This window comes from Antechinus flavipes, chromosome 1 (assembly GCF_016432865.1).
Source record: "Antechinus flavipes isolate AdamAnt ecotype Samford, QLD, Australia chromosome 1, AdamAnt_v2, whole genome shotgun sequence".
Classification (NCBI taxonomy): Eukaryota; Metazoa; Chordata; class Mammalia; order Dasyuromorphia; family Dasyuridae; genus Antechinus; species Antechinus flavipes.
In genome coordinates, this window is record NC_067398.1 from 144,341,516 (window position 1) to 144,365,149 (window position 23,634).

General features: G+C 34.6%; 1 protein-coding gene across 1 annotated transcript in view; it reads right to left on the reverse strand.

Annotated features, from left to right (window-relative positions):
- Positions 1 to 23,634, reverse strand: part of ELOVL7 (ELOVL fatty acid elongase 7) — a 114,528-nt gene that overhangs the window by 35,554 nt on the left and 55,340 nt on the right. The window lies entirely within an intron of this gene.

Here is a 23,634-nt window from a genome sequence, read left to right on the forward strand (position 1 = left end):
TTTAATTGTGAAAGAAAAGTCTTAAGCTAGAAATAAAAAAGATTTAAATAAATACTGCTTTGAAATTTGAAATTTCAGATTCACAATAAACAAGTGGAAGATGTTTCATTTCAAAAGTTATCCTGTATCTTTTCTCCGTCACAGACAAACTCCCAAGAAAGAAAGATCTACTTAATTTACTTCCCATTTCTCAATCTCTTGCAATTTGGATTCCACACCCATGGTGACTAAAGCTGTACTTGCCAAGATTACCAATGATCTAGAAATAACTAAATCCTATGCTCTTTTCTGAGTTTTCATACTTTTTGATCCTTTTTTGACTTTTGCACTGTTGAGCACCTTCCATCTACTGAATACTCTCTCCTCCATCAGATTTTAGGACATTGCTCTCTCCTGGTTCTCCTCTTAGAACATTCCTTTCATGGATCATCCCAATGAACCTCCCATTAGAGCATAGGTGTATTCTAGGGTTTTATCTGATCCTCCTCTTTTTCTTTACACCTCTCTCAGTGACCTCACCAATTCCTATGAGTTCAGTTATTATTTTATGCATATAATGTCTAGATCCATAGACACAACCTTCAGCTCTTTCTCCTACATTCTTTAGCAACTGCCAACTGGACATCTTTACCCATATCTCAAAGTCAACATCACTAAAATGGAAATCACTATCTCTCTCCCTGAATGTGCCTCCACCCTATTATCCTTATTTCTATCCAGAGCATGACCATACTTCCAGTTAGTCAGGTTCACGCAGAGACTTAATAAGCTAGAACACAGTATCTTAGGGATTCTCTGCACCCCAAATATAGAAGTGAAAGGAACCACCTTGAAGCTCTTTCCTTCTTGGTACAGAGAGGTTGGATAGCATAAGGATGGGAAAGAGAAATAACTGACTGGTTTAAAGCTGTGTGGAAGGTTGAAGAGTTGTCTTTAAAAAAAAAAAAAGGCAAGATAAGATAATTCATTCCTTTTAAATTCTCTCCTTAGAAATAAGCAGAAATTCTTAATATGTAGTCCAACTTTTTATTCTGCTTGCTAGGTCTCATCATTTCAACCATCACAAATCCTTGCCCATCCAATTTACTACTTTTTACTCACTTTACTTTTTAACCATCCACCATAAATCAGGTCTTCATTATCTCTTACCTAAATTCCTTCAATAGCCTCCTAATTCTATTTCCTGCTCCCATGGTCTCCTTTGTTCAATTTATCCCTGATACAAATGCCAAAATAATCTTAAAGCACAAATCTAATCAATTCTACTCCTTTCCTATAAGATCTTTCATGGCTTTCTATTGTTTCTAGAATAAAAGAAACTCTGCTGTTTGTCATTTCAGGCCAAGAATAATTTGACAGCAAGGCAATGTTCCAAACATTTTTTGTACATTACCTTAACCCACATATACTAAACAATACTGCCTTATTTTCTTGCCCCCATGTATAATATCCCATCTCCCATATGCATGAGAATGCACAGTCGGTCCTCCATAACTAGAATGTACTCCTCTCTCACCTTTGTCTCTTGCAATAACAAAGACAACAACTAGCATTTATATATCACTCTATACATACATATATACAAGTATTTGTGTGTGTGTTTGTATGTATGTATGTAGATAGATAGAGAAATGTAGATATAGGCATAGATATATGCATATACACATATATGAGTATGTTTGTATACATATATATGAATGTGTACACACACAAAAACCCAGGATCCATGGCTTTCTTCAAGATTTCTCAGGTGTCAATTCCTTCACAAGGTCTTTCCTGATCTCTCTTCATTTCCCAGTTATATGTGCTTTTCCTCTTCTAAAACTATTTTGAATAAACTTCATAACAATTTATTAGTATAATGTTGAATCTTCCTAGCTGAAGATAAAGTTCTAAAGGGTAAACATTCTTATTTTTATACTTATTTTCCCTGTGCCTAGCACAATGTTTTGTACCTAATAAATGCTAATCTACTACTGAATTGAATTAAATTAGTAAAATGGTTGGTTGTCTTTTTCTTCTTCTATTATCTCATTTACGCTAAATGTAATCTCATTTTCAGTTACATTAACTAACAGATCTTGTAAATATACAATCCTTTAAGCTAATATTGGGAGGTAATGAATGAAAAATCTCTGCCGAATACAATAGTGTCCTGAGATTGTGTGACTGTGAGATCATGAGAGGGGTTATTAGATAAGAGGAAATAATTCCATTTAATTGTACAGACCAATTCCCAACCTAAAGAGTTGTCATATGAGGTTCACCCAGATGGAGTCAGTCACTGGAATGAGTAAAAAGGACAATGTGTCTTTGGGCAAGTCATTTAACCCTTCAGAAACCAAATGATAAGTCAAATGATAAATTACCAAACAGTCATTCTCTTATCGAATAAGATGGTAGTTCTCAAACTTTTGTTCTTTATACTATTAAAAATTGTTGAGGATATGCCCAAAGAGTTTTTGTTTATGTGGGTGATATTTATGGATATTTACCATATTAGAAATAGAAACTAATTTTGAACCCCCTAAGAGAGAGAACCCCCTTCAGTGACCCCAAGATTCTTTGGACCACATTTTAAGAACTGCTGCAATAAGAGGCAGAAGAAGAGAAAAGAAATAATAATTGATAATCCTCTTCTGAGGAATTGTAAGTCTATTGTCTTCCAGGGGTATGCATCCAAAACAACACAGAAACCTCACAAAACTGAACAGAACTAAAAGCAAGTACCCCCTTCTTGTCATTCATAGTAGCAAAAATAATACTTCCAGAAGGAAGATAAAAAGTATTGCCAATGTATGTGAATATACCAGTGGGGCAGTGTACTGTTCCAACAATTCTGGAAAGCAATTTGGAACTATGCTCCAGAAATTATTAAATTGTATCCAACAATCCAACAAATTGATCCAACAACAGTATCATTAAACCTATAGCCCAGAGAGCTCAAAGCAAGAATAAAGGAGCACACATATTCAAAGATAACAATATTTCTATTGTAGCAAATAGTTAGAAATTGGAATAGATGTCAAATGAAGAATAGCCAAACAAATTATGATATATGAATGTAATAGAATACTACTGTGTCATAAGAAATAATGAAAGGGATGATTCCAATATAATTTAGTTTGAATTATATGCATTGATGCAGAGTTAAGAAGCAAAACTGAATAATTTATACAAAAACAATATTGTAAAAACAAACAAGACTCAAGAATTTTGATCAATGCAATGACTTATACAATTCAAGAAGACTGATGATGAAATGTGCTGTTCAAAGAGGCAGAATGAGACATTTTTAAAAGTATGAACAACACAGAGATTTGTTTTGTTTGACTATACATGTTTGTTATAATTGGGGAGCTAGGTAGCACATTGGATTGAATGTAGGGCCTGGAGTCAGGAAAACCCGCGTTCAAATCCAGCCTCAAATACTTACTATCTGTGTGAACCAGGGCAAGTCACATAATCATATTTACTTCAGTTTCCTCATCTATAAAATAAGCTAGAGAAAGAAATGGCAAACCACTCTAGTATTTGTGCTAAGAAATTCATGAGATCATGAAGAGTTGAACACAGTTGAAAAGCAACTTAAGAACAAAAGGGTTGAGGTGCTAGAGAGCACTGTATATTAAGAAAATCCAGACATTTAGAAGAAAGTGTATAACAGAATATTTGGTTGGTAGGAGAGAGAAACAAATGATTTTTATCATGAGTATATCATAGGCCACCTGGACAAAAAAAAGGAAATGGATCATGAATTTTAAAAGTAGATCATAAGTCTAGCACAAAAATCAATAGTTCAATTATCCAGACAGTTTCTGGAACTCTCTATACCAAAAGCTTAGCAACTAATAATTTCTTGACATGCCTTCATGATAATTTCATTATTTAAAAATTTGATGAACCAACAAGGGGAAATCCTAGTCATCTAATTCCATTAACAGGTAGGAGGTAATTGCTGGAGGCAAGGAGGGGAAAGTAGATAACTTGAGGACAGTGACTATTCCATCCTAGACTCTGTGATGAGGAAAACTAGACATAGTCTGACATAAACCCTAGATTTGAGGAAAGCAGATTTCAAAAACAAAAATAGGTTGGAGTCCATGAACTAAATAAAATACTTCAGAAGATATCATTCCAATCAAGAAGATATTCAAAGTTGAAATTATGAAGACACAAATGGAAATAAGTCTAATAAGGGAAAAAATGGTTTAATTCGATGCTGAAAAATTACCCATGCATATATCTTGTAAATAAAAAGCTATAATAAAAAAAGCTTAATTATAAACTTAATTGTAATTTTAAAATTGTTTTATTCAAATAAGACCAAGGAAAATGAGTAGCTAACTTAAATTTTTTAAAAGAAATGTAGATTAAAATGGTAATAGGTTTTGCAAAACTAAACATGTCTCAGAATTGAGGGCAGGAGGAAGTGAGGGAGAGAAAAAGAAAAATTGGAACACAAAAACTTTTTTAAACAAATGTTAAAAATTGTCTTTACATATAAGTGGGTAAAAATATTTTTTTTCAAAGACATTTTTAAAGAAATGTAGAGAAAGAAGCAAGGCCAAGAAAAATAAATGCAAATATAAGAACACAACACATGATGTAAAAAAGTGTCAGGAAGGCTAAAACTCAGAATGAGATAAGGCTGAACAGAAAAGCTAAGGACAAAAAAAAAAAAAAAAAAAGGAACAGGTGTGTGTTTTTTTACTCTATTGGAGGAAAAAAAAGGAGGTTCAAAGAAGGAATAGGGTCTTCGCTTAGGGTCCATGAAACAATGACTACTGATAGCAGATGGAAGGTGAGGCTACTGAATTTTTTTCCCTATATTCTCTACAAAGGACAATGGCCTTAACATTGGGAATGATGGAACAAAAATGACTAATAGGGAGTTGATACTCTAGATTAATACAAAGATAACATGTAGCTCACCTGTGATAAATTCAAGTACCTGGCTCAGATGAACTATATCTTTGTATCCTGAAAGAAATGGCAGATGGGACTGTTGAGTCACTGTCAGTGATATTTAAATGATCACAAAAAATAAGAAAGGTACTACAAAATTGGAGATGGCCAAATGTCTTGCTTTTTTTTATTTCAAGAGAAGAAGAAAGAATCTGAAAATTATAGGCCAGTAAACCTAAATTCTATAAATTCTAGGGGAAATTCTAGAACAGATGGTTGGTCAACATTTAGAAAGGAAATGGGGTGACAACAATAATCAGCTTGACTTCATGAAGAACAGGTCATTCCAGAATAATTTCATTTCATGATTTTTAACATGATTAGTAAATTAATAGAAAAGGAGGAAAGCTAGAGGGAAAGTTATGGATGTAGTTTGCCAAGATTTTAACAAGCTTTTGATAAAGTACCTTTCAGAATATTCTTTTTTAAAGTCTTTTTTAAAATTTTATTTGTTTAGATTATACATGTACATTCATTTTTACATATTTCCATATGAGTTAGGTTGGGAGAAAAAAATCTGAACAAAAGGGAAAAAACATCTCATAATATTTTTATGGAAAAAATGAAGTAGGCAATAATGATGCATTCAGATGAACTGGTTGGCTGAACACCTTAAAAAGTGGTTGTCAAAGGTTTAGTGTCAATGTGGCAGGTAGTGTCCAGTAGAGTATTCCAAGGATCTGTGGTTGGTCCTGTGCTGTTTGACATTTTTATCAATGACTTGGATGAAGCCATAGGTGTTATTTTCATTATTTTTAGAAATGACACAAATCTGGAAGGGCCAATACAATAAATCGCAGGGTCAGGATCCAAACTTGAGAGTCTAGAGCTTTGGTGTGAAATACAGGGATATATCAACAAAAAAAGTGGAGCATGTGGGAAACATGGATAGACATAAGTAGTTCTGAAGAACTAAAAGTCTGGTACATTTCAAATGCAACGAAGCAGTAGTATGATGCAGAGTAACAAAAGTAAATAGGATCTTAGTTTAATTGGGACATATCTTTCAGGAAGAGAGAGGTTATAGTCTCACTGTATTGGGCCCACACTTGACATTATTTAGAGTATTGTTTTCAGTTCTGGACACCAAAAGGATACTGATATGTTGAGGACAAACCAAGGAAAGGCAACCAGGATATGATGGACCTTGAGTCCATGTCATATGCCTATCAATTGAAAGAAATGGACATGTTTAGCCAAGTACAATACAATGATTTCAGAGCAGAGGTACCAAGAACATACACTATGGGCCATGGTCTACAACACTCCCAAATATGGCCCAAACCAGATTAAAATGTATTCAGAAAATATTTAAACAAATAAATTTAAAAAATATAATAAGACATAGATAATATTATATTTAAAAACTAATATACTTAGTTAGCTGCCTGGGATACTTTATGTATGGTTTAATGGCCCCCATTTCTTTTTAAGTTTGACAGGAGGGAAGGAGGAAGAAAGAAAGTAAGGAAAGATTTATTAAGTACTTATATTCCAGGCATCATGCTAACCACTGAAGATATAAATACAAGCACAATCAAAGATGATCACTGCACTTAAGGACCTTACAGTTTAGTAGGTGAATATACATAAAAGGAAGGAAAAAGTTTACAAAAAGAGATGATTTTGAAGACTAAAATCAGAAAATCAGGGCCAGGAGATAAATGGAGGGAGATATATCCTTCTGGGGAGTCTCAGGGAAAACTCACCAATGGATGAAGACAAGATATTTCTTGAAGAAGATTATCTTAGGGCGAAAACATAGTAGAATGTTCCAGGGTAAGGAGGCCCCAGCAATAATTGAAGTGCAGAAAAAATCAAGAACTGGGCTGAGAAGGCATGAGTAAACTTGATACCAAATAGAACTTGAAAATCTGAGATGTGCTAAGAAAAGTACAGAATGGAGGGATCCCTTTTATTTAGGGCAGGAGTTCTTAACATTTTGATGTAATGGATCCCTTTGTCAGTCTGGTGAAAACTACGGACCTCTTTTCAGAAGAATGTTTTTAAATGTATAAGATAAAATACAGAGGATTAAAAAGGAAATAAGTTCTAGTGAAATGAACACTAATTTTTTTTAAACCATCCAAGATAATAGATCTTTCTTATTCTGTCCACAGAATCTTTATGGATCTATGGGCCCCAGGTTAAGAACCTATGAATTGGGAAAATAAGTCTTTTCTCCTACCTCTCCCACCTTTAAGATTTTTGTACTATGATGGAAGGTTTCATGGAGGAGTTGGTACTTGAGCTGAGGTTTAAAAGGATAAGTAAGATTTTGACTGGCAAAAAATACAAGTAAAGGATATTTCAGATAGAGATAATGAAGAAGGGACCCCGAAACTCTCTAAAACTCCTTGAAGAATAAATTATTCTTGAATCCTACCACTGTGGGGATAAGCAGCTTCATTCTGTTGTCTGGGTGGTGCTGCTTGAGTTCAGAGTTGGAGATACCAACCCTATTGAATTAAAGAGACTCATTCAATTCTATTCAAATCCAGCTCAAGCTGAAATCCAGCTTGTAGATAAAAAGAGCCAACTTGGAACTCTACCCACAAGCCCAGCCGCCATGGAGCAGGCTTGAAATGTAGCCAAAGACTTCCTTATAAAAACAGCAATTAAAACCTCATTTCTTTGCAGAGGTCCTAACATGCCATGCTATGCTATCCCATGCTATGCCAAGGAAATCTCTGTCTACTGGAATAAATTCTCTTCCAGTACTACCCTCTCATCTCCCTCATCTATTTATCTAAGGAGACTTTTTGTCTCTTTGCTGGGATTTCTCTAAACTTTACTTCTCTGCCAGAACTCCTCCACTGAGGAATTCAGCCTTTCTATTCTTGCATAGTAAAGGCTGACTTCCTAATGCCAATAACAAACCTCTTTTATCAGTCTACGGATCTGTAAATTCCTTTACAGAGAATCTCTATGCTGCCAGAAAGGGACTCCCCGAAACTCCTTACCCTTGCGCCAAATCCCAAGAGGTGTAAGAGAGCCAAACCTCTCCATTTGGTTCCCTAAACTCCGAACCTGCCACTAGACCTTATCATTTAACTCCTGAGTACCAGGAACCCTAATCTCATTTTGGTTCCCTAAATCTGGAGGCAGGAAAGTATATGGTGAGTTCAAGGAACAAAGAATAGTCTCTTTGGTTTGGTTTGGAAGACTATGTTATAAACAACAACATTTACCTATGTAGTGTTCTATAACAATTAAACAATTTTTGAAAGGAAATAAAAAACCCTGAATGATGTCCAATTATAATAAGCAAACTGAACCCTAAAGAAGAAATAATAATGCACCTCCCTCCCATCTTTGCAAAAGTGGGGAGATATAGGTATGGAACATTTAAAATAATGTCAGACTCAAGCAGACTAATATATCAATGTTGGTTTCATGAAACACCTTTTCCCCTTTATTTTTAAATTATTTGTTTCAAAGGATTATTCACTAAATGGGGTAAAGGAAGGAGAGAAACATTAGGAGATAGTATCAATAAAAATGTTAAGCATTTTCAATACATCATTTCACTTTATCCTACAATAATCCTGTGGGGTGGTAGGTATTGCTGATTTTAATAGTTTACAGATAATTTTAAACTTCAAGAAGAGAAATAACTGACCTATGGTATGAGAAGTGAGATGTATGAAAAAAAAAAAAGGAAGATTCAGAAATAAAGACTGCAAATTACTTGGGCAACACACTGTAGAGTGACAAATATTTGGCTTCTAAGAAGGTGAGACTTAGTAAGTGAGTATTAAAGACTTTTAAGCAAAGCGATAACATGAATAAAGTCATACATCAAGAAGATTAGTCCCAAATGGTGAGTTAAGCAAGATCAAAAACACAAAAGAATGGCAATACAAAATCACTTAAAATATTTTTACAATAGTCCTCAGAAAGATATATGCCTCTGGTGCATATGATGTAAATTGTGTCCCCTTTAACCTTTGGGGGACCCCAATGTAAATTGTCCCTTTTGGGGGGGATTCTCAAACCCTGGGAAAATCATACTCTTCTGTTCTTGAGTGAAACTCCCAGTCAAATGGTCTCAATCATTTGGAGATCTGGGCCTGATAGTCCTCTACTGAGTGGCTCAAACTGCCAGTTAAGTAATCTCATTCAGTTTTGAATTGAATTGAAGCCCCAAGCCTCAGACACTAGTAAAAGACAACTCTGAATCTTTGCAGACATCCAAAAAAGGACCTTGCCCACTGTTGGAAGATATTTTCTTCTCAGTGTAATCCACCTTTGTCTTACCCACTAAGAAGTCTGTCTTCCTAGAAAGCTGGCTTCTTAGTATAATTAAATCCCATTTTCTGCCACAAACCTCATGCCTGTATTCATTGGGGTTTGTGAATAGTTTCTTTTGCAAAACTTGACACTTGGCCAAGGGGATCCCATTGCTGTTAGGGGATGTCTTTCCTTCTGTTCTCATATCTCATCATCTGTACCTCATCACATTCTTTTCAATATTTGTAAATGGTGACTAATCTTTATCCTTTCAAAATGGATGCTTTTTTTTTTTTTCAAAAACCAGTCTCAAGTCATTCAGAACTGAATCTAGTGATGGCAGTTGATGGAAATAATAAAATAATGAAACAGATTTTTATCTTGTAAACTAGTTCTAAAGGCACTTACAAAGAGCTCTAATACCAGTGTTAAGCATCCTTCAAAGAAAGGTGATTACTTTGAAGGAAAGTAGCCATTTCGATTTATATATAATGATCCATATTTTTAATTGATCCTATTATTTTAAAGCCTTATCCAAACAATAAAGCCAAAAGACATTTTCTTAAAAAAAAAAAAATAGAACAAATTGGGTGTGCAGCAATTGAGAAATGGTTGAACAAGATGTGACATAATAATGCAAAGGAATATTATTGGGCAATTAAAAAAATAAGGTTATAAGGAAGCCACGGAAACATAGAGAAAAGTTTATATAAACTGCTGGAGAGTGAAATAAGCAAAACCCCCCAAAAATTACATGTATATATATAATGAAATGCAAATAATGTACTGTACAAGATGTATTGTGTATAGTGTAAACTAGAAGAATATTTTACAAAACAGAACACTGAACGGAAATCATACTCTAAACTAGAAAAAATCATTGATGGTCTGGGAAAATAGATGATGAAAGCTTCTTCCCCCTGCAAAGATGAGAGCTGAGGAAGAGTAACTAGGACAGAGTACTGCAAGAGTTATCATAAATAATCACTGATTGAAGTATTTAGGGCTGATTTTCCTTTGTTAGAAGGCAAAAACTCAGATAGGAAACAAGGAAAGGTTTTTTGGTCTTAGAAAAATGGTGAAGTCATGATTAAAAAGTACCAATAAGACATTTTGGTTTCTCTGTTTTTTCATCCCATTCACCCTGTTACTTCTCCAAAAATTGTTTAAAATTCCGTTGTTCTCTTTCTCAACTTTTACATTCACACTTTAGAGAAAAATAATAAAACTGGGTCAATAGTCATTCATACAAATTTGTGCTGATAACTGGGTATCAGTGAGTGTTATTTAGTAGACTTTATCTTCTGTAGAATTCCAATCAAATTCCCCTACCCAGATTATCTTTTCCACTCAAAGCCCCATCCCAAACCTGCCCAAACTCTGTAAAAGACTTCATTCTACTCTATTGAGTAACACAGATCTTCAAATGGGTATAATCTTTCAAATTCACTTAAGAATAAATTCATGATTTAGATCAGGGGTCCTCAAACTAAGGCCTGTGGGCCAGATGCAGCAGCCAAGGACGTTTATCCCCCTCACTCAGGGCTATGAAGTTTCTTTATTTAAAAGCCCACAAAACAAAGTTTTTGTTTTTATTACAGTCCGGCCCTCCAACAGTCTAAGGGACAGTGAACTGACCCCCTATTAAAAAAGTTTGAGAGACATACTAAAGAAGGGAAAGGGATCTGTATGTGCCAAAATGTTTGTGGCAGCCCTGTTTGTAGTGGCTTGAAACTGGAAATTGAATGGATGCCCATCAATTAGAGAATGGTTGGGTAAATTGTAGTATATGAATGTTATGAAATATTATTTTTCTGTAAGAAACAACCAGCAGAATAAATTCAGAGAGGCTTGGAGAGACTTACATGAACTGATGCTATGAGCAGAACCAGGAGATCATTATATACTTCAACAGTAATACTGTATGAAGATATATTCTGATGAAAATGTATTTCTTTGACAAAGAGACCTAACTCAGTTTCTGACCATCAATGATGGACAGAAACAGCTACATCCAAAGAAAGAACACTGGGAAATGAGTGTGAACTGTTTACATTTTTGTTTTTCTTCTCAGATAATTTTTATCTTCTGAATCCAATTCTCTCTGTGCAACAAGAGAACTGTTCGGTTCTGCATCTATATATTGTATCTAGGATATACTGCAACATATTTAACATATATAGGACTGCTTGCCATCTAGGGGAGGGGGTCGAGGGAGTGGGGGGGGGAATCGGAACAGAAGTGAGTGGGGGGGAGAATCAGAACAGAAGTGAGTGCAAGGGATAATGTTGTAAAAAATTACCCTGGCATGGGTTCTGTCAACAAAAAGTTATTATAAAATAAAAATCAAAAAAAAAAGTTTGAGGACCCCTGATAGATGATTTAGTAGGTTTATTACTGGATTTGATGTTCAAATCTCACTTTGTACATTTACTAGCTACTTACCCCTGGACAGATAATTTAACCTTTAAATGCAAATAACAATAACAGCTACTAAAAAGAGGCCTTGAGAATTAAATGACATATAAGTGAGAATTAAATGAGGTATAAATAAATATTAGTTATTATTATTATTCAACCATTGTCTCCTTTCCAATCCTCAGAATTCTTTCTTCTCCAGTTCATAGCTAATTCTTCCTTTTGCGTCCTTAATCTCATGATAAGCAATTTGAGCTAACTATAATGAAGAACTTTCTATTGCTGAGGCTGGTAGAAGAAATTTTAAGAGAATGTGAAAAATCTTTTACCTAAAGATCTCCAAGAATGAAGACTAGAAATCTGAGTTTTATGCCTTTGTTTTCCCAACAATTTGCCCTGCCCCTTACACGTATTAAACTCATATTGCTTGAATTGTATGAAAGCTGTAACAATGGATATAACTTTGTTCTAGAACCCTCTGATTACTAATAGTAAAAGAGGTTTAAAATAGGGAGATCTAGGTCTTCCATCTTTCGCCATTATAATGCAGGTGGTTCCCCTACATCAGAGTTTCTTAAATTTTTCTGTGACTTGGCTCCCTTTTGACAGTCTGGGCAAATCTATGGATTCCTCAGGATAATGTTTTTAAATGTATAAAATAAAATACATAGAACTACAGAGGAAATCAGCTTCATTGACATATATAAAGGAGGAAATAGCTGTGATCTTCACAATAAGAAAAACTCATGGGCAACAAGTTAAGAATCCCTCTATAAATGATGATGTCCTCCAGAATCTCTTGTTTGCAAATAACAATGGGCTCATCATATTTGGTACCATGGAGCTTCCTAAATGATACTTCATATCCCTGAAGTTTTTAACCTATTTGAATGGGAGTGAAAGATAGTATTAGAAGGGGGAAATGTAGGCTTATTTCTTAAACAACAATATGCAGTTAGAGTCACAATCCCCAGAGTTGATATATGTCTTTATCTTGAACACTTATCAGAGTCAATAAATTATGCCTAGTAATGAAAAGGAGCTAAGGAGACTTTAGTACCTTTCAATGAACTCAGTTTCATACTGAGTTTAACAGAAGTTTAACAGAAATATTCTTCCAGGAGTACTTTGTGGTTATAAATGATATACTACAAAGATTCTGAAGAACTGAAATTGAGGATTACTCCCTCTTCTCCCCCAAGAAAGCACTGGAGAAACTTATATGGCTGTGAATGGGGTGCAATACATTACCTGTTAAGAGTTCTACAGAAAAGATAACAAATTATCATTAAAAGCTTGTATGACTAGAAAGGAAGATGAGCCGATCTCATAGTAAGAATCATAAGACAATCTGTGTCTTCGGTTGGTATCTAAGCAATGCCAAGGAAGACAGAGGAAGGTTTCCAAACTATTTGGGACAAATAAAGGTATTATTAAAGGCAGAAGAGCCTCAAGAGTTGCACTGAATTGAAAGACATGGACAAGTTGCCACCTGCATCTTTGGCTGAAGTGCCAACAGTGATGCAATCACAGAGCAAAACAAGTTGTCTTCCTACACTCTAGAAGAATTTGGGAGTAGCATTAAAAGTAAGTGCTCAGGGATGTCTATTTGATACTATGGAAAACTGACAAAAAGACACCACATAGGAGCACTGCTACAAATGTCATTCTCCCTTTTTCTCCCTCCCTTCCTCTCTCCCTTCTTCATTTCCTCTTGATAGTTAGATAAATATGGGAGGGGGGAGTTCTATTTCTGTCTCTCTATTATCTGTGTGTGAAGGTGGAGTTGACTGATATTTATTTAAACAAGACATTTTCAAGTCAATAATAAGATATTTGTTCAATCAATCTCAGTCAGAGATTTTAGACAAAATGTGAAAAATGTCTGAAACCTGTTGTACGAAAATGAAATGACGTAAAACAGGAACTGTTACAATTGACTCAGGGATTTTATCATGTCTTATGGAACTACTTGAATAAAAGCATGGAGTATAACTTTAAAATGAAGCATTCTAATAATGGCAAATAAGAGAGAGGCAATTGCAGCAAACCTTAAGAGGTGGGGGAGAAGAAGAAGAGACTCCAGGCTTGGTTTTGGCCTAAGACTTAAATAGAAACACATTTAACAATTGCTGTCCAACAGGGAAAAATGTACCAAAGATAGAATGTAAGTTTAATCTCTATTATTAATATTTTCTCCATTGTTTTCTTAAGTCTAATGAGTCAACAGAACAATAAATCAATCCTTGATTTGTAGCATTTGCTGGTTTCTAAGATGTAAATATTCACACTAAAAACTTTACAATTAGCTATTGAAAGCCAACTTGAACACGTTCTAATCTTTTATCTCCTTAACCTCATTATTTTGGCTGAAGGAGGATTTCGAGAGCCTTGAAGGACTTAGAGGATTTTGGACTTCTTATCAGCATCTTTCTATCATGCCCTGCACATCAGGGCTGGTAGCAATGTATAAATACATAAAAATACATGCATATGTCTATGTGTGTGTGTATGCACTAAATGACTCTATGTGGGTAGCATATATATACAGACACATATGTGTATATATATACATATATATGCATCTACATATAGATACATATACTCCCATGCAAAATACGTGCATAATAGGGCATTACCCTATAGAAGGATCTTGATCATATCTAGCTATACAACTTGTACCTGAATAAGAATTCTCTCTACAAAACATCTAAGAATTCAGTCCTTAGACAGTAAAAAATATAGACATATAAGTAGACAGATTTAGATAGATTGATAGATAATAGTTAGCATTTATATATCTCTTAAGGGGAAAGAAATGATTATTTCTCTCTTAGTTTAATAATCAATTATTGAATTATTGTTCTGTAAGGAATGACCAGCAGGATGAATACAGAGAGGACTGGCGAGACTTACATGAACTGATGCTGAGTGAAATGAGCAGAACCAGGAGATCATTATATACCTCAACAATGATACTGTTTGAGGATGTATTCTGATGGAAGTGGACCTCTTTGATAAAGACAGCCTTAATTGATCAAAGATGGACAGAAGCAGCTATACCCAAAGAAAGAACACTGGAAATGAATATAAACTACTTGCATTTATGTTTTTCCTCCCAGATTATTTATACCTTCTGAATTCAATTCTCCCTGTGCAACAAGAAAACTGTTTGGTTCTGCACATATATATTGTATCTAGGATATACTGCAATCCATTCAACATGTAAAGGACTCTTGCCATCTGGGGGGAAGGGGTGGAGGGAGGGAGGGGAAAAATCGGAACAGAAATGAATGCAAGGGATAATGCTGTAAAAAATTACCCTGGCATGCGTTCTATCAATAAAAAAATTATTTTTAAAAAATCAATTATTGAATTAGGATCAAGGTTTTTTTCTTTTTCTATTTCCTCATTCAGAAAACAAGCAGTATGGGAAATCTCTTTCAAACATTTACCAAGCCAGGATGGCTAAGATCTAATCAGAGAAAGTAAAAGAAATTCTAAGTTTAATAAAATTGGTGGATTCCTGCTCATTATGTCTACTCAGACACATCTGAGGAAAATGTGGACTCTCCCTTTTGTCAGATCTCTTTAACCAAGATTTGGGTGATCCAAATCATGTATTCCCCCAAGACTCTCATTAGAATAAGCATATTCCTCAATTTAATAATATTTATTCTCTCATTAATTGTTAACTAAGGAGAGCTGATTGTTACCCTCAGAAACAGCCACTTTTCCAAGGATGGCTAAATTGTGTGCACACTATCATGAATATCTTTGGCTTTCAAGAGTACCACTTATCTCTTTTATTAATAACCTGCTAACTTCATCAATAAAATAAGTAAATTATCCAGAAACTATGTCTTTTGAACTTTTTAAATATCACAAAGGTTTTCAAAGTGCTTTAATATATTGCCTCATTTGATCCCCACAAGAATGTTGTGAAATAAGTACTATTATTATACCCATTTTACAAATGAATAAAGCAAAGCTTATAGAGTTTAAGAGGCTTATGTAGGATATTAATTAATGAGTATCAGGCAGGTTTTCCTGACACTCAAATTCAATGTTCTATTTACTACTGCATGCAGGTAACTTGGATTGTGGAAAGGCCCCTGTAGATGGGATGAAGAGTGGAACAATACTTGTAACTAAGTCCTGCTGAATCTTCTGTTAAAACGCAGACTTTTGTACCATCCTGGATCCCTTGGAATTCTTTCCCTTTACTATACTTCTGCCTTCACAGGATTTTTTGAAATATTGGTAATCTTACAAAGGCCTAAGTAAAATGATGATTGACAATTTGGGGGATGGAATCCAGTAAAAGCTCTCAATGAGATGATGAAGCTCTCAATTCTTTGAGGACCAAAGATTTGTTATTTTTCTCATGATGAATAAATGCTAGGCTTAGTTAACATATGCCATCATAATTATAGCAGATGGAGGTGGGGCATAAGATGCTCTATTTTCCAGTTAACTATGATTTTTTAAAAGTGAAAATTGTTTTGTATGTAGAAAAAACCCACTACTCCTTCCTTTGGTTTGAAATGAGAAAATACACTGAGTTCTTAAAGTTTTTAGATTTTAAGTATCCATAATATAATCAGCTTAGACATAAACGAGTCACAGTTCCTCTTTATAAATCTTTCCCAGATAATGAACAACTTAATTTTTTATTGATTTTGCTGCTCACATCATACAAAGCAGTATGATGGGTTTGAAGGAATTCTAGAGGGTCTGAGTTCAAATCTTAGCCTTTTTCTTTCCAGCATACTTGTTGTATTATGAAGCAAATCTTTTTAAGGATGCTACTATTTTCTTCTGTGAGATGGATAAGGGTGGGGTAGGACAAGGCAGCAAGAAGAGAGTTGGATTAAATGATTTTAAAGATTTCTTTATATTCGTGATTTTTTAAAAATTCATACAGAAAAATGTCTCAAGCTCTCATGCCTTCTAGTTCTGTAAACAGCCTCTAGAATGTTGATTTCTGGCATTTTATTTTAATCTAATCACAATAACCAAGTTTATGCCAACTTCTCCTACTTGCACTAAAGTTATTTGGCTTTGCCACCATTTGTAACAAAAGACAGAAGTTCAGCATTGTTTGACAAAAATTACTGGGAAAATTGGAAATTAGTATGGCAAGATAAGGTCAAAATGGATTCATGACCTAGGCATAAAGAATAAGATTATAAATAAATTAGAGGAACATAGGATAGTTTACCTCTCAAACCTATGGAAGAGGAAGGAATTTATGACTAAAGAAGAACTAGAGATCATTATTGATCACAAAATAGAAAATTTTGATTATATCAAATTGAAAAATTTTTGTACAGACAAAATTAATGCAGATAATATTAGAAGGGAAACAATAAACTGGGAAAACATTTTTACAGTCAAAAGTTCTGATAAAGGCCTCATTTCCAAAATATATAGAGAATTGATTCTAATTTATAAGAAATCAAGCTATTCTCCAATTGGTAAATGGTCAAAGGATAATTGTAATGGGCTGAGGCTCAGGTTGATGCACTGAGGTCCCAAGCACATGAGGCTAAATAGTAATTGGACCATACTCTATTAATATATAAGCTTGGAGAAAGAATGGCCCCCGCCCACTCTTTGTGCAAGTCCTGATGTGTTGTATAGGAAATGACGATTTTGGTGGGTGGAGGCAGGGGAGTGGAAAAGGAAGGGGAAGAAGAGACTGCTTTCATTGCCATTGTCACGGCTTTTCAGCTCAGCTCTCTCTCTGCTAGCTGGCTTCCTGTCACAGCTGCCCATATTGCTATCGCAATCTTTTTTCACCTCTTCACTTCAATAAAGATGGAAGATTTTTCCCTTAACCTGAATTCCTGACTCCGGCTGATTTTAAATACACGGTCATTACAGATTATGAACAGATAATTCTCAGACAAAGAAATTGAAACTATTTCTAGCCATATGAAAAGATGCTCCAAGTCATTATTAATCAGAGAAATGCAAATTAAGGAAACTCTGAGATACCATTACACACCTGTCAGATTGGCTAGAATGATAGGGAAAGATAATGTGGAATGTTGGAGGGGATGTGGGAAAACTGGACACAGATACATTGTTGGTGGAATTGTGAATACATCCAGCCATTCTGGAGATCAATTTGGAACTATGCTCAAAAAGTTATCAAACTATGTATACCCTTTGATCCCACACTGTTATTACTGGGCTTATATCCCAAAGAGATCTTAAAGGAGGGAAAGGGACCTGTATGTGCAAGAATGTTTGTGGCAGCCCTCTTTGTAGTAGCCAGAGACTGGAAATTGAATGGATGCCCATCAATTGGAGAATGGCTGAATAAATTGTGGTATATGAATGTTATGGAATATTGTTGTTCTGTAAGAAATGATCAGCAGGATGATTTCAGAAAAGCCTGGAGAGACTTGCATGAACTGATGCTAAGCGAAATGAGCAGTACCAGGAGATCATTATATACTTCAACAACAATACTATATGATGATCAATTCTGATGGACGTGGCCATCTTCAACAATGAGATGAACCAAAACAGTTCCGATAGAGCAGTAACGAATTGAACCACCTACACCCAGCGGAATAACTCTGGGAGATGACTATGAACCACTACATAGAATTCCCAATCCCTCTATTTTTGTCCGCCTGCATTTTTTATTTCCTTCACAAGCTAATTGTACACTATTTCAAAGTCCGATTCTTTTTGTACAGCAAAATAACTGTTTGGATATGTATACATATGTTGTATTTAATTTATACTTTAACATATTTAATATGTATTGGTCAACCTGCCATCTGGGGGAAGGGATAGAGGAAAGAGAGGGGAGCTGGAACACAAGGTTTTGCAATTGTCAATGCTGAAAAATTACCCATGCATACATCTTGTAAATAAAAAGCTATAATAAAAAATAAATAAATAACAAAAAACAAAACAAAAGAAGATAGAACTTCAGTGTTGGAAGGGACTTCACAGACTATCTAGTCCAACCTGTATCCAAAGAAGAATTTCTCTATAACATACTCACAGAGACCTTAAGAACTCAGGTAAAAAGGAATTTACTGCTCTGTAGGTCAAAATTCATCATAGGAAGGTAGGTAATTTCTTATAATCTCCCTATCTTGGAGTTAAAAATCCCCATAAATCATTTTTTGCCCTGTCCTTTCTAGTCCAAAGTTGATTCTCTATCAGAAAAAAAAAAGCAAAATGATAAGTAGTTTTGTCTTCTTATAGTAATGTTAATAACATCCCACTATTCATCTTAAGCAACATCTAAATGATTTTACCATGTTTTCTTTGCTCTCATCCCTGGATTTCATCACATGAGGAAGATCTTTTTAATATATAGTCTGTTTCACCCTTTCCCCCTCTCCCTTTATTTCCTGGGTTCCTTTGGAATAAGCTATTTTTTTTCCAAAACCATGTTTCAGTCTTGGATCAGACACATCACAAGTCTTACTGATAATTTACTGTTAGTTATGGGCTTAACTCTATCTCCCTTACCTTAAGATCTTTAATTTTGCCTGCCTCACATTATAGATCTTTAGTTTATCCTCTTGTGCACATATATATAGAAATCTGAAGATCAAAGACCAAAGAACAAAGTTAAGTACTCTGGCCACTTAATGAGAAGATGGGATTCACTGGAAAACACATTCATGTGCATATAAAGAATTATGAAACTGTCTTTGACCCAACAATACTACTAAGTCTGTTTCCAGAGATGATTAGGGAAAAAGGAAAAGAATGTATGTGTTCTAAAATATTTATAGCAACTGTTTATATGGTGCCAAAGAACTGGAAATTGGGGGGAGGGATGCCCATCAATTGAAGAACAGCTGAACAAGTTATGACATGTGATTGTGACAGAATATTACAGTTATAAGAAATGATGAGGTTAATGATCTTAGAAAAACATGATTGGATTTGCAAAAAGTAATGAAATAAGCAGAATCAAGAGAATATTGTATGCAGTGACAATAATACTGTTTTAAGAACAATTAAAATTATAATAAGTTTTAAGAACTTATTTATAATAAGTCATTTTGACTATTATAAATGCCCAAATTAATTCAAAGAACCCATGAAGAAAGACACAGCCTGCATTCAAAAAAAGAACTAGTAAATAGATATATCAAATAATTTTATATCCATACACATATACATACATATAGTATGTATTTGTGTCAAATGGTAGCCATTTCTAAGGTGAGGTGAGGGAAGAAAAAAAAAAGTAAAAAAGTTACATGATAACTTTAATATATATTTAAAATAAATACCAAGTTGTACATAATAGACACAATTTTATGTGCAACATCATTTTTCCCCCTATTCTACTATGCCATGGAAATTCCTGTTTTGTTTCTTAAGAATGAGACAAACAGATAGATAGACAGATAAATGAAAAGACTCTGATGTTGAGAAAGATGGAAAACAAAAGGAAAAGAGGATGGCAGAGGATAAGATGAGTATATAGTGTCATGGAAACAATACATATGAATGTGAACAGATTTCAAGAAGTAGTGAAGGAAAAAAAGGCCTGCTCTATGGGGTCACAAAGAGTCAGACACAACTGAATGACTGAATAATAATAAAAATATAGAAATCTGAAATCACAAATTTTGCTGATGTCTCCTGTCTTGGTTTTTGTTTTCTCTGAATCTGTGCAGATAGTTTTTCTTCCTATAGTAGTTCAATAAAAATATGTAGGCAGTTTCTCTGTCTCCAACTTAAAGTTATTTTAATTATTTGTGAAACTCCAGACTAATTATCAAGATAGTTAGCTATTGTTAGATTTATGCCACCTCATCAAAAAAAAATCCTCATCATTCATATTACAGAGAAGTTAAATGACTTCTAGATAATTTTTTAGCTCATGTTCAACTCCTAATATACTTTTCTCTACTTTTCCCACCTGCCCATCTCATGTGAAAAGAACACAAAAAGTAGAAAAAAATTTTTTTTCCTCATTTTATCTTATAATTATTATATCTATTGTTGTCCTGATTTATAACTACTTCACTGACTCAATTCACATATCTTCCCACAGTTCTCTGAATTTTTCATATTCCTTGCTTACAGCACAATAATCATTCATTTCATTCATGAACTATCATTTGTTTAGCCACTTCCCAAGTAACTTCCCAAAGTATCTACATTATTTCCAATCCTTTTCTATTACAAAAATTTGCTGCTACAAATACAAATTCTATCAAATATTTTGGTGTGTAAGAAGAAAAAAGGTAAATATTAAAACTGAAGGATTTTTAATCTGAGGACTGCGATGGTCAGAGTGCAAGAAAGGGGGAGCTTTAATGAAAAATTAATGTTTCACTTCAAAATGATCAAATTTGTTGACCATGGGATGTGCAAATTCTGATTAAAATAGTTCATTAAGTGAAGAAGGATTTAATTACCTCTACACTTTTTCAATCTTCCTGAACCAAGTCAGCAAACCAAATTATTAATCTTCAATTTAAAATCACAAAAAAATTCTAAATAAAAATCACTTCAAAATAAGTGATCTTCAAACAAAGAAAGCAGCATATTAAGAATTCCCTCACTTCTTTCTCTCTCTTGGTTTTCAAATAACAAAAACACATTTTGGACAATGCCCGCAGACAGCTAATATGAAAAAGTCTAACAGCATGATGGTAGAGAAGAGAGAGCTTTGCAATTGGCTGGGCTTCATGCCACTAACTTTTTATTTTTGGCTGGGACAATTGGGGTTAAGTAACTTGTCCAGGATCATACAGCTAGGAAGTATTAAGTGTCTGAGACCAGATTTGAACTCTGATCCTCCTGACTTCAGGGTTGATGCTCTATCCACTATACCAACCAGCTGCCTCAATGCCCCACTCACTTTTTACCAGCAAATGTAGCTCATGCACAAGGACATCCTAACTTTGGTTCTGAATGCCTCAGGAGGACAAATGATAGTAAAACTACTCTCTCCTCTATTTCTTTAAAGTTTACTATAGGCTTTCTCCACAATAAACCTGTGAGATAAGCAATGCAAGCATAAACTTGTGTGTTTCACATATAAGGAAACTGAGACTCAGAGATCTTATGTGTCTTGCCAAGAGCACAGTAGTCAGTAAGTTTTAGAGCTAGGACTACAAACCAGATCTCTGGATCCTAAATACTGTCCTCTTGACATTCTGCTGCAGACATTAGCAGAAGACAGAGAATCACCATCATTACAGCAGTTCTTGCCATTCTCACTAACAGCATAACGTGCATGACACTGAGGGGCAAGCTGGCTTGTCGATCTCAGTTTCAGATTTTGTCCTCTTAAAAAACATCTCTTAATAGAGGCTAATAGAAAGACAGAGTTCAACATAAAATACCTTGCTTTACTCTTCATGACCCTATTTGGGGTTTTTTGGAAAAGATACTGTAATGGTTTGCCATTTCTTTCTCCAGCTCATTTTACCAATGAGGAAACTGAGGCAAACAGAATTAAGTGAGCTGGTTAGTGTCTGAGGCCATATTTGAATTCAGGAAGATGAGACTTCCTGATTTCTGTCCCAGTACTCTATCCACTGAGTCTTCAAAAGAAACTTGTTCATCTTACTCAATTTTCAGACAAATTTTACCAAGAGGATCTCTTAATTATATTGATGATTAGATGGTAAGAAAAGAAGCTCCAAAGAAATCAAATCAGCAGCAATACTAAAGTGGCAAGATCACAGATCCAGAGTGGGAATGGACCTCAGAGGTAAATTAGTCTGACCATTTACAAAGGAAGCAGCTGAGGCTAACAAAAGATTTCCCTGAGGTTACAAAGTGACCATGATGGAATTGGAACCTGGATCCTCTAATTCTTTTCACTAGAGCACATGTCCACCATCATTCTCTGATTCCATTTTAGAACTAGGAGAACCTTGAAGATCATCTTGTTGAAACTTCCACCTTCTTTTTTGTTGAAAATGGAATGGAAAAACTGAGAAACCCATGTACCCTGTGAAATGCCATGTGGCTGAGAAGCAACATGAAAAAAAGACTGAATTGAAACTCTGTGACTGGACTCTAACACAGATAATTTCAAATCTCTGATCTTATGCAGACCAATTAGCACCTCTATGACTCAATTTCCTTATTTGTGAAAAGAGGGATAGTATTACTTGTAATATAGACCTTTTGAGATCCCTGGGAAGAAAAGTGTGAAAGCTCTACAAAAGTTTAAAAAACTCAATTTTGTCAAGTTAAGAAAAAGTGTTCACTGTGCCAGACATGACAGGAAGCATTACTATAGTTATCCTTTTCACATCATAAGGGATTAGGGATAATGTGCCCTTGCAATTTGGAAAATTCAAGTAAAAGCTTTTGGCCTTCCAGAGCCAAAGTACCAGAGAAGAAGTCTAAGTTATTATGGTTCTAAAATATAATGTTATACAATATACAAATAGAAATATACACTATAAATATACAAATATTATATAATATCATACAATATATATATTTTATACATTTCTGTGTCATCCTCTGGCCTTTTGTGTATTGTCTACAGTTTCTGCAAAACTGTCTCACAATTCCTATTTAATTTCCTATGCTAACTTAAGATATATAAAAACCTTGCTGGAAAAAGTCATAACAAGGATAATTATGCTACCAAACAGTCTAAGTCCAGTTGTAGACTTAGGAGCCAACCATAAGACACATAACAATTTTTTGTCCATCCTCTTCCTGAACCATTGGAATATTCAATTAAAAATTTCTTTTCAATTCAATAAGTGTTGGAATCTTTACAAACTGTTAAGTCATTAGAGTTGAGATGTTTTGGGCCAGAACCTGAAACAAGGTACTAAATTGAACTAATTGATACAATGCTTATGTTTACAATTTAACTCATTGGAATTCACAAGTATGAGAGATTCACAAAGTTAACTGTGTAACTTTGTGAATTCACACCTCTCTTGAAGTTCTTAGGGCGAGAGAGCATTCTGGGAGAAAACCCACAATCCCATTCTCTCAGAAGAGATCATATATAAGCCCAGTCAAGAGAGTTCA